Consider the following 12,884-nt stretch of genomic DNA (forward strand, 5'->3'; position numbering starts at 1 on the left):
GACAGGTTCAGTGGCAGCGGATCAGGAACAGATTTCACCCTGAGAATCAGCAAGGTGGAGGCTGATGATGTGGGAGTTTATTACTGTTTTCAAGATACACATGATCCTCCCACAGTGGTTCAGCCTCAAACACAAACCTCTCTGTTTGGCGGTCCCCACTGGGCACGTGTGTTGCCTGAGCAGGGAGCCGGCACAGCAGAGGCTCCGAGCTGGTGTCAGAGGCAGGTGCTGGGGAACTCAAGGGCAGTAATGTGCAGCTGAGTGCTCTGGACCAGGTCCTGGCCCCTTGGCAGCAATAGTCTCAGTGGGGCACAACCAGCTGTGGAAGGGACATGATCAGCCTGTGGGCTGAGCAGTGAGCTGGCAGGCAGAGCTGCCATGAACCTCAACCTGACACTCCTGGCTTGTGTGTGGGGGTCAGGAACAGGTAGCCTGAGGGTCAGAAACCTGAGGCATATTTGTGGCAACACAATTACATACAGTTTTGATCTAACAAAGCTTGTGATATTTTCAGTAGGATAATATTTGATATTGTTCATAACTTATTATTGCTTATTTTCCCACTCTCTGAATTTCTTCTTTCCCAGTTACACTAACTGTCTTTGTGCTGTATTCTTTTGATAACATTCTATGCACATTAACCTCAAAGGAAATATGGCTGAGAATGATTAGTAAACTTTTTCTTCAAGCTCCCAGACTTGTAAACCCATAGCAGAATAAGCTCCTAATCCTGTAAAGATGATGTCCATATATACAATGAAATGTTACTATGCCATAAAAAGAATGAAATCTAGCCATTTGGCACAGCATGGATAGACCAATAGGGTATTATGAGGTGAAGTAAGTCCAGAAAAAGTCAAATATCATATGATTGCGTTTATATGTAGAAAGATGTAAAAATCTGTAGATCCATCCAGATCAAGGTCCTGACTTTGCCATTCAAATTTTAATCCATAGAAAAAAATCTCATGAAGGAGTAAACACTAGATCTCAGTCCATCCTTGTGCTGGAAACAATGCGCATCATTTTTCCCCAACATATTTTTAACATTAAAAAAAAAAAAAAAAAGACTTCTAGTGCAAAACCAGGAACAAAAAGCAGGCTGCTTTAGTCACGAGAAAACATTTTAAATTTGGAAAGAACAGAAAAACAGATTATAAGAGAGAGGGAAACAAAAAATATGAAACACAGGAGAGAGAAAACTCACCACCTGGACACCTGCTCCCTCAATACTCGCCCTCCAAACCACTGAGATGCACAGTAGACCCTGCCTCTTCTAAAAGTGTCCTGAGCTTCTGTGTTTCCCTGGCAGCCTGCTCACCAAGCTTCTGTCGCCCCCTTCTGCCTCTTCTAGACTTCTAGGCCTACCTATAAAGTGGAAGAACAGTGTCTGAAATCAAGATAGGTAGACTACGTCACTCTAGGATCACCCCTTATGGCAGACAAACACCAGCCCCAAAGTCTCTCCTGGTTTCTGGAATATTTTAGCTCCCGCCTCCTAGAGCCTCTCACAGCCTGTCACAATTCCTGGTGGTTTCAGTATATGACCTTCCATTACCTGCTCTCTCAGTTGTTTGGCTGATTCTCCTCCAATTGTCTCTTCCCCACCCAGTCTTGATCAGTCACTCTCATGGCCATGCCTTAGGTGCACCATCAGAAAATCATGACAAGGCGGGGATGAGTCAAGATGGCGGAGAAGTAGCAGGCTGAGACTACTTCAGCTAGCCGGAGATCAGCTAGATAGCTTATCTAAACATTGCAAACACCTGAAAATCCATCGGCAGATCCCCTTTTCTGGAAACAGGAAAACAACCACTTTCTGAAAGGTAGGACTGGCGGATAAGTGAATCCAAAGCAACGGGAAGATAGACCCCAGGGGGAGGGGCCGGCTCCCGGCAAGCGGCGGAGCAACCGCGCACAAAATCAGGACTTTTAAAAGTCTGTTCCACTGAGGGACATCACTCCAGAGGCTAAACCGGGGTGAAGCCCACACGGGGTCAGCGTGGCCTCAGGTCCCGCAGGGTCACAGAAGGATCCCGGGTGTCTGAGTGTCGCAGAGCTTGCGGGTATTGGAACGGGAAAGCCGGCTACAGAGACAGAGCCGACAGTAAGCTCACAGCTCCGTGTTACCTTGAACCGATCGCAGGCTCGGTGAGCTCGGAGCGCGGCCGGAGGTCAGGCAGACGGGAGTAACTGGGCGCGGTTCTCTGAGGGCGCACTGAGGAGTGGGGCCCTGGGCTCTCAGCTCCTCCGGCCGGAGACCAGGAGGCCGCCATTTGTATTCCCGTCCTCTGGAACTCTACGGAAAGCACTCAGGGAACAAAAGCTCCTGAAAGCAAACCAGAGCGGATTACTCACCCTGGCCCCTGATAAGGGCGGTGCAATTCTGCCTGGGGCAAAGACACTTGAGAATCACTACACCATGCCCCTCCCCCCCAGAAGATCAACAAGAAATTCAGCTGAGACCAAGTTCACCTACCAAGGAATGCGGTTTCAATAACAAGGAGAGCAGCAGAATTCGAGAGGAGGAGAAAGCAAAGCACGGAACTCATGGCTTTTTCCCTGTGATTTTTTTTAGTCTTGCAGTTAATTTAATTTTTTTCTTTTTCATTTTTTGGTTTTTTTCTCGCCTTCTGGTTAAATTTTTTTTAACTTTTACCTTTTTCCTTTTTTAGTGTTTTTTAACTACTTTATCTTATATATTTTTTTCTTCTTTATATTCTTATTTGATTTCTTTTTTTTAATTCTTTTCTTTTTTATTTCGTTCTTCCTTTTTGAACCTCTTTTTATCCCCTTTCTCCCCCCTCACGATTTGGGATCTCTTCTAATTTGGTTAAAACATATTTTCCTGGGGTTGTTGCCACCCTTTTAGTATTTTACTTGCTCCTTCATATACTCTTATCTGGACAAAATGACAAGACGGAAAACTTCAACACAAAAAAAAGAACAAGAGGCAGTACCGAAGGCTAGGGACCTAATCAATACAGACATTGGTAATATGTCAGATCTAGAGTTCAGAATGACAATTCTCAAGGTTCTAGCCGGGCTCGAAAAAGGCATGGAAGATATTAGAGAAACCCTCTCGAGAGATATAAAAGCCCTTTCTGGAGAAATAAAAGAACTAAAATCTAACCAAGTGGAAATCAAAGAAGCTATTAATGAGGTGCAATCAAAAATGGAGGCTCTCACTGCTAGGATAAATGAGGCAGAAGAAAGAATTAGTGATATAGAAGACCAAATGACAGAGAATAAAGAAGCTGAGCAAAAGAATGACAAACAGGCCTTAAATGACACACTGGACCAGATGGACATCACAGATATATTCAGAACATTTCATCCCAAAGCAACAGAATACACATTCTTCTCTAGTGCACATGGAACATTCTCCAGAATAGATCACATCCTCGGTCCTAAATCAGGACTCAACCGGTATCAAAAGATTGGGATCATTCCCTGCATATTTTCAGACCACAATGCTCTAAAGCTAGAACTCAACCACAAAAGGAAGTTTGAAAAGAACCCAAATACATGGAGACTAAACAGCATCCTTTTAAAGAATGAATGGGTCAACCGGGAAATTAAAGAAGAACTGAAAAAAATCATGGAAACAAATGATAATGAAAATACAACGGTTCAAAATCTGTGGGACACAACAAAGGCAGTCCTGAGAGGAAAATATATAGCGGTACAAGCCTTTCTCAAGAAACAAGAAAGGTCTCAGTTACACAACCTAACCCTACACCTAAAGGAGCTGGAGAAAGAACAAGAAAGAAACCCTAAGCCCAGCAGGAGAAGAGAAATCATGAAGATCAGAGCAGAAATCAATGAAATAAAAACCAAAAATACAATAGAACAAATCAACGAAACTAGGAGTTGGTTCTTTGAAAGAATTAATAAAATCGATAAACCCCTGGCCAGAATATCAAAAAGAAAAGAGAAAGGACCCAAGTAAATAAAATCATGAATGAAAGAGGAGAAATCACAACTAACACCAAAGAAATACAAACTATTATAAGAACATACTATGAGCAACTCTACACCAATAAATTTGACAATCTGGAAGAAATGGATGCATTCCTAGAAACATATAAACTACCACAACTGAACCAGGAAGAAATAGAAAGCCTGAACAGACCCATAACCAGTAAGGAGATTGAAACAGTCATTAAAAATCTCCAAACAAACAAAAGCCCAGGGCCAGACGGCTTCCCGGGGGAATTCTACCAAACATTTAAAGAAGAACTAATTCCTATTCTCCTGAAACTGTTCCAAAAAATAGAAATGGTAGGAAAACTTCCAAACTCATTTTATGAGGCCAGCATGACCTTGATCCCAAAACCAGACAAGGACCCCATCAAAAAAGAGAGCTATAGACCAATATCCTTGATGAACACAGATGCGAAAATACTCAACAAAATACTAGCCAATGGGATTCCACAGTACATTAAAAGGATTATTCACCATGACCAAGTGGGATTTATTCCAGGGCTGCAAGGTTGGTTCAACATCCGCAAATCACTCAGTGTGATACAACACATCAATAAAAGAAAGAACAAGAAACATATAATACTCTCAATAGATGCTGAAAAAGCATTTGACAAAATACAGCATCCCTTCCTGATCAAAACTCTTCAAAGTGTAGGGATAGAGGGCACATACCTCAATATCATCAAAGCCATCTATGAAAAACCCACCACAAATATCATTCTCCATGGAGAAAAACTGAAAGCTTTTCCGCTAAGGTCAGGAACACGGCAGGGATGTCCATTATCACCACGGCTATTCAACATAGTACTAGAGGTCCTAGCCTCAGCAATCAGACAACAAAAGGAAATTAAAGGCATCCAAATCGGCAAAGAAGAAGTCAAATTATCACTCTTCGCAGATGATATGATACTATATGTGGAAAACACAAAAGACTCCACTCCAAAACTGCTAGAACTGATACAGGAATTCAGTAAAGTGTCAGGATATAAAATCAATGCACAGAAACCAGTTGCATTTCTCTACACCAACAGCAAGACAGAAGAAAGAGAAATTAAGGAGTCAATCCCATTTACAATTGCACCCAAAACCATAAGATACCTAGGAATAAACCTAACCAAAGAGGCACAGAATCTATACTCAGAAAACTATAAAGTACTCATGAAAGAAATTGAGGAAGACACAAAGAAATGGAAAAATGTTCCATACTCCTGGATTGGAAGAATAAATATTGTGAAAATGTCTATGCTACCTAAAGCAATCTACACATTTAATGCAATTCCTATCAAAGTACCATCCATCTTTTTCAAAGAAATGGAACAAATAATTCTAAAATTTATATGGAACCAGAAAAGACCTCGAATAGCCAAAGGGATATTGAAAAAGAAAGCCAACGTTGGTGGCATCACAATTCCGGACTTCAAGCTCTATTACAAAGCTGTCATCATCAAGACAGCATGGTAGTGGCACAAAAACAGACACATAGATCAATGGAACAAAATAGAGAGCCCAGAAATAGACCCTCAACTCTACAGTCAACTAATCTTCGACAAAGCAGGAAAGACTGTCCAATGGAAAAAAGACAGCCTCTTCAATAAATGGTGCTGGGAAAACTGGACAGCCACATGCAGAAAAATGAAATTGGACCAATTCCTTACACCACACACAAAAATAGACTCAAAATGGATGAAGGACCTCAATGTGCGAAAGGAATCCATCAAAATCCTTGAGGAGAACACAGGCAGCAACCTCTTTGACCTCAGCCGCAGCAACATCTTCCTAGGAACAACGCCAAAGGCAAGGGAAGCAAGGGCAAAAATGAACTATTGGGATTTCATCAAGATCAAAAGCTTTTGCACAGCAAAGGAAACAGTTAACAAAATCAGAAGACAACTGACAGAATGGGAGAAGAAACGACATATCAGAAAAAGGACTAGTGTCCAGAATCTATAAAGAACTTAGCAAACTCAACACCCAAAGAACAAATAATCCAATCAAGAAATGGGCAGAGGACATGAACAGACATTTCTGCAAAGAAGACATCCAGATGGCCAACAGACACATGAAAAAGTGCTCCATATCACTCGGCATCAGGGAAATACAAATCAAAACCATAATGAGATATCACCTCTCACCAGTCAGAATGGCTAAAATCAACAAGTCAGGAAATGACAGATGCTGACGAGGATGCAGAGAAAGGGGAACCCTCCTACACTGTTGGTGGGAATGCAGGCTGGTGCAGCCACTCTGGAAAACAGCATGGAGGTTCCTCAAAATGTTGAAAATAGAACTGCCCTATGACCCAGCAATTGCACTATTGGGTATTTACCCTAAAGATACAAACGTAGTGATCCAAAGGGGCACGTGCACCCGAATGTTTATAGCAGCAATGTCCACAATAGCCAAACTATGGAAAAACCTAGATGTCCATCGACAGATGAATGGATCAAGAAGATGTGGTATATATACACAATGGAATACTATGCAACCATCAAAAGAAATGAAATCTTGCCATTTGCGACAACATGGATGGAACTAGAGCGTATCATGCTTAGCGAAATAAGTCAAGCAGAGAAAGACAACTATCATATGATCTACCTGATATGAGGAAGTGGTGATGCAACATGGGGGCTTAAGTGGGTAGGAAAAGAATCAATGAAACAAGATGGGATTGGGAGGGAGACAAACCATAAGTGACTCTGAATCTCACAAAACAAACTGAGGGTTGCTGGGGGGAGGGGGTTTGGGAGAAGGGGGTGGGATTATGGACATTGGGGAGGGTATGTGCTTTGGTGAGTGCTGTGAAGTGTGTAAACCTGGTGATTCACAGACCTGTACCCCTGGGGATAAAAATATATGTTTATAAAAAATTAAAAATTAAAAAAAAAAAACAAAGCCAAAGTCATTTTACTTTCCTGTCAGAAACATTAAAAATTCCTTCAATAAAAATTAAAATAAATCAAAAAATCAAATAAATAAATCAAAAAAATAAAATATATTTATTATAATAAAATATATAATATAATATAATATAATATATATTTATTATAATAAAAATAAAAATTAAAAATTAAATTTCTTCAATAAAAATCCAAAGTCCCAGAGTGATGACAAAAATAATGTGATAGACTCTATACATTCCATAAAGAATGTATGTGAAAATAAAAATAAAAATAAAATAAAAATGGGGCGCCTGGGTGGCTCAGTGGGTTGAGCCGCTGCCTTTGGCTCGGGTCATGATCTCAGGGTCCTGGGATCGAGTCCCGCATCGGGCTCTCTGCTCAGCAGGGAGCCTGCTTCCCTCTCTTTCTCTCTGCCTGCCTCTCTCCATCTACTTGTGATTTCTCTCTGTCAAATAAATAAATAAAATCTTAAAAAAAAAATAAAAAAAAATAAAAATAAAAATAAAAATAAAAATGAAAGTGAGGGAAAATGAGGAGAAAGGAGGAACGACTATGGAAATACCTGTGCCTCTACATGTGCATCACGCATGCATGATGGTACAGCAGGAGAGGAAGCGATGATACCCTCAGGAAGGATCTAACCCGTGTATCCCCAGGCAGGTCCACTCTGGAGGACAACTGCAGGGCTGCATCCCACAGGGAGCTAGCTTAGCCTTTTATTCTAATGCATCCAAGTTCCACTCCACCTCTGCCCAATCCTGCATTCTCTTTCCAGAGGTGGTGATGTCAAGAACATTCCCCAGCCAGTACTGCACATGTTATATTCGATGTGAGTCTGCTTTCCGGGGAACAATGAGTGTGACCAGTGACGTCAGAGAGTAGAACAGACCACATGGTCAGAATAACCTGCACAGGCAGAAGCTGTCCATTTTCCAAAATGCACAGGGACAGAATGATGTCAGAAAGAGAGAATGTGGCAGTAGATAATTGAGCACATCTATTAGAAATTAAGTCAATATGCTGACCCTCAGAGTATTTTGTCTCTCTAACTGGCAAACTCTAGTTCAGGGTTGCTGAAGCCTAAAGTCACAGCTTCTGACTCAGTTCTTAGACCCAAGTCAGTTCCTACTCTCAAGCACATTGTCTCAGGGGAAGGCCAGTTCTCAAAGGAAAGACCTTAAGGTTTCACCATAGATGTACTGAGAAAATCTTGCTTCCTTATTTTCCCTAAGGAACTTGGGGCTCAGAATGTGTCCTCTCTACCCTGATGAGAGAACTCTCTGTTAGAAGGATATATTGGGGAAAGCAGTGCTCTGGTGTGGGAGACAAGGGAGCAAACTTTCTGCAGAGAAAAAGAAAATACAAAAACAAAGAATCAGTCCATCTCAAATTAAAGCAGGGGAAGAGTATTTGTGAACTGACAAGAAAGCTGTAGGAGTCCATGAGAACTCCTCGGGACAGAAGTTCCATCCCTCACAGGAGACACTATGGGGTTGGGGATGCAAATTGCTACACAGAGTTAAAAGTTTATTAAATAGAGGGATTTGAAGTGGCCTCTGCTCAAAGGGAACTTTTGTCTCACTTTCTCCGATTAGAGTGTGGTGACTGGGGGCCCTGACCAAGGATTAGCATCGATACAAGAATAACCTTCACATACGACATAAGACATTGCTCTCATTTCTTCAAAGGACTCACATGAATTTCGGTCCTACAAAAGTCATTTAGTTATTTACTTCTTCAAAAAGAACAAAGAAGAGAAATGACAATATTGGGAAGGAATTCAGATGACGTATATGGAGACCAGGGCTTTGAAATATCTTGATCATTGACTCTCATAAGTGACCTGCTTCACAAGGTTCAAAAATAACTAAAAAAGTCAGAAGATCAACACATTCACATATATATGTGAGCTGCCTGGAGCCAAAATTACTCTCTGTGCATTCATCCTCTAGTGGGTGAGTATTTGCAGTTATTTAGAAACGGTGACCCATATCAGTCACAGGTCCCAAGAATCTACCCAACAGACCTCCTGTTGGAGACCCTCCCTCTGTTGTATGGCAGAGAGAACTTCCATTTGGACTCAGTCCGGACACAGGTATGTTGTCTCTCAACTTCAACAAAGCATTATTAAGTTTCTGCTGTTTGGCTGAGAAAATGTATAGATCGAGTCCTACAGAATGTATAATAGCATCACACTCCCCACCCACACACCCTGACCCCAGAATAATGGACTCATATAAACAAAGTAGCAAGAGAATCATCCCAAGGGACACAAATGACACATGGGCTTCCAGTTTTATGAATTCCAAAGGGACTTCCCCTAGCAAAGAGAGAAAAGTGCAACAAACCCCCTGTGTATAAGTCCCTGCTCCTTAAGGTGATGTTGGTCAAGATTAGAGACTCCTAGAGTCCTGGACCTCATGGAGGTTCTTCTTACATCCTTTACAGATGCTGATCATTTCTGTGTGGTGTGCAGTGACCAACATTGATGAAGTCACTTTTATTGTCCAACAAGGAACAAGACCCCCTAACAGAAATTGGTTACACATGATGAGGAAGCCTCTGTATGGGAAGGGGAAACAATATTCATCCTGTCCATCCACGTAGACAGTGTTGACTTAAGAAATCACTCTGTTTGATATGGTGTGTGTGTGAGTGTGTCCACCTTATCTAATATGTACCATATGGTATGTATGTTCTATCATCTGTGTCTTGCCTACTATCAGTCTCTCTGGGGACACAATGCACTGTAACAATCAGTTACCACATACTTCATACATTGCCTGAAGCTTATAATTCTGTTTTCTTTCCTATTCTCTTCTGCAGGACTATGAGTTCTCCTTGTGTAAGTGAGAGATTCTTTTCTACCTGTCAAGCTCCTCTCACTTTCATGTTCTCAAAGAGTAGATAATTCATGAGGTCCCAAGGTGAGTTTAATTCATTAATAACTCATTAATAAATTGCCTAAACCATTAACCTGGAAACAGCAGATCCCAGAGACTCCTGATCTCTCTCCAGTTTATTCTGGGATCTGGAGATTGCGGGCTAATCAGCTGGAGTGGGATCTGTTTCCTCCTGGACATTAGCTGACAGGAATCCAGCCAGGATGGCCATTCGCCTGCCAGAAATGGCCTTTGGACTTGCATGCCTATATAGTCAGGGTCTCTGGAGCTTTCTCAGAAAGCAGGGCTATGACCACTGTGTCCTGCCACAGATCCTGATTATCACAGAGATTCTGCTTCCCACATAGGCAGTAGGGAATTTGTCTCTGTTAGTTTCCCTGCAAACACAGAAGCCATTTTAAGTTAATGCTCTCTCAGGAGAGGGACCTCTTTCCTCTCTGCCACACACACCACAAGATTTGCATATTGTCCTCTGGGGAGGACCTTACCTTGGAAGTCTGACATAAAGGTCAGCTCTGAACTTGTGTTTACTTACTAAGACTCATCAGTTCAGCATCTCAAAATGAGGTTCCCTTCTCAGCTCCTGGGGCTGCTGATGCTCTGGGTCCCAGGTAAAAGCAGAGGAGGGAGGAGATGGGAGATTGGGGTGGGGAGGGTGAGCTATCTGGGTGCTGTTACTCCCTATCTGTACTCTGTCCAGGGGTAAGATTGCCCTCTAAGAGGGGAATTTAACTTTGAAATCCATGAAAATTATGAGAAATTAAAGGGAACAAAGAACAGTGTTTTAGTAAGATGCTGAAAAAAAAATTGTGGCCACTCGGTGCCCTGCAATTCTCGGGTTATCCATGGAAACTGGATATATTTACAGTAGGAATCTAATCACAAAATGTGATTTAGCCTAATATAAATGAAATCTTAATTCATAATAATGGCTCATAATGTTTCTCCATAACCTGTACTTATCTCTCATTGTTGTAGGATCCAGCGGGGAGGTCGTGCTGACACAGACTCCACTCTCACTGTCCGTCACCCCCGGAGAGCCGGCCTCCATCTCCTGCAGGGCCAGTCAGAGTCTCGTACACAGTGATGGAAACACGTACTTGAGTTGGTTCCAGCAGAAGCCAGGCCAGTCCCCACAGGGCCTGATCTACAAGGTTTCCAACCGTTACACTGGGGTCCCAGACAGGTTCAGTGGCAGCGGGTCAGGGACAGATTTCACCCTGAGAATCAGCAAGGTGGAGGCTGATGATGTGGGAGTTTATTACTGCTATCAAGGTACACATGCTCCTCCCACAGTGGTTCAGCCCCAAACACAAACCTCTCTGTTTGGCGGTCCCCACTGGGCACGTTTGTTGCCTGAGCAGAGAGCGGGCACAGCAGAGGCTCTGAGCTGGTGTCAGAGGCAGGTGCTGGGGAACTCAGGGCAGTAACGTGCAGCTGAGTGCTGTGGACCAGATCCTGGTCCCTTGGCAGCAATAGTCTCAACGGGGCACAACCAGCTGGGGAAGGGACATGATCAGCCTGTGGGCTGAGCAGTGAGCTGGCAGGCAGAGCTGCCATGAACCTCAACCTGACACTCCTGGCTTGTGTGTGGGGGTCAGGAACAGTTAGTCAGCATGAGGGTCAGAAACCTGAGGCATATTTGTGGCAACACAATTACATACATTTTTGACCTAACAAAGTTTGTGATATTCTCAGTATGATAATATTTTAATACATCATCTGATTTTAAGCTTCTGCTCACTCTTACTCACTTATTCCCTTACTCTTTTATTCCCTTTCTTCCTTCATTTTTCTTTATAGCCCCTCCAACAGAACACAGTAAATGTATACTGATGTCGCTGATTTTCGCCTGGCTCTCCCAGCTGGGACGAAAGCAGATGTCTTTGCTCTGGACTCAGAGGAAGCCCTCAGAAAACATACCTTGAATGAGAGAAATGGATCCTTTAACAGTGATCCTTGAAGTAGATTTCTAATTATTAAGAGAAGCTGTTTTGTAGGTAAAGGTATTTAGAGCACACTGACCAGGTTTGCTGCTATCTTTCCCAAAGCTAAAGTGCATCAACCCCTATATTTCAGAAGGAGGTGAGGAAATAATACTAAGATGCTCAAAATGTCTCCATATTCACACAGACTGGGACATGCTCATTTACATGGGACTCAAGTTATGGCACACTTAGAGCCCTGATTTCCTTCAGTCACAAGATTACACCTGAATGCCCAAGGGAAGACTTTAAAGAAAAAGGTGACAAGTGGTGGAAAAAAGGTGCTGAGGCACAGCATCCCATGTTCCTAAAGTGACAGGGTTGAAGAGTGAGGGCATCAGAGCGCCTGGGTGGCTCAGTCTGTTGATCGTCCGACTCTTGGTTTTGGCTCAGGTCATGATCTCAGGCATGTGAGACAGAGCGGGCATCAAGTCCCCATCATTTTCTGCTGGGCCTTACAAGTCCTGCAAGCAGTAAGTCAGGAGAAGTGACTTCTCAGGCAGATAGGGGAACAGACAGTTTCAGGGTTGAGCGGGAAATAAGCAGCTGGTGCAGCAGAGCCTCACTGACCCGTGGCCCCAGGGAGCAGTTTGTGTTCGAGGCTGAAGCACTGTGGATGGATAGCTATAATACTGCTGACAGTAATAGTCCCCCACATCTTCGGCCTGGAGGTTGCTGATGGTGAGGGTGAAGTCTGTCCCAGACCCACTGCCGCTGAACCGGTCTGGGATGCCCGTGGCCCTGCTGGATGCAGCATAGATGAGGAGCCTGGGAGCCTGCCCAGGTTTCTGCTGGTACCAGGCTACATTGCTATAAACACCCTGACTGGCTCTGCAGTTCATGGTGATCCGTTGACCTGGAGACACAGCCAGCGAGCCTGGAGACTGAGTCATCGTAATGTCCCCATGGGCACCTGCAATCAGAAAAATGGTGATACAGACACACTTTATCCCAGTCACGCTGAAATATATCATTGCAAATGTGCTTCCTAATGGTACCACATGGCAGTACATCATTGGGTCTATTTTGGAAATAACCAGTGTTTCTCATTATATATCTTAAAAAGTTGATTAAAATGACACTACTCCAGAAGGATTTTGGCACTTTTC

The 12,884-nt window shown here is 43.0% G+C and overlaps 2 gene segments (V, D, J or C); one reads left to right on the plus strand and one right to left on the minus strand.

The window, feature by feature from the left end:
* LOC309870877 (immunoglobulin kappa light chain-like) overlaps positions 1-12,884 on the plus strand; it is a 613,762-nt gene that overhangs the window by 524,395 nt on the left and 76,483 nt on the right.
* LOC309870878 (immunoglobulin kappa variable 4-1-like) overlaps positions 12,405-12,884 on the minus strand; it is a 49,817-nt gene continuing 49,337 nt past the window's right edge. The window contains exon 4 of the V gene segment in view: positions 12,405-12,688.

The sequence above is a fragment of the Mustela nivalis genome (genome assembly GCF_964662115.1).
Source record: "Mustela nivalis genome assembly, chromosome: 8".
Taxonomy (NCBI): Eukaryota; Metazoa; Chordata; class Mammalia; order Carnivora; family Mustelidae; genus Mustela; species Mustela nivalis.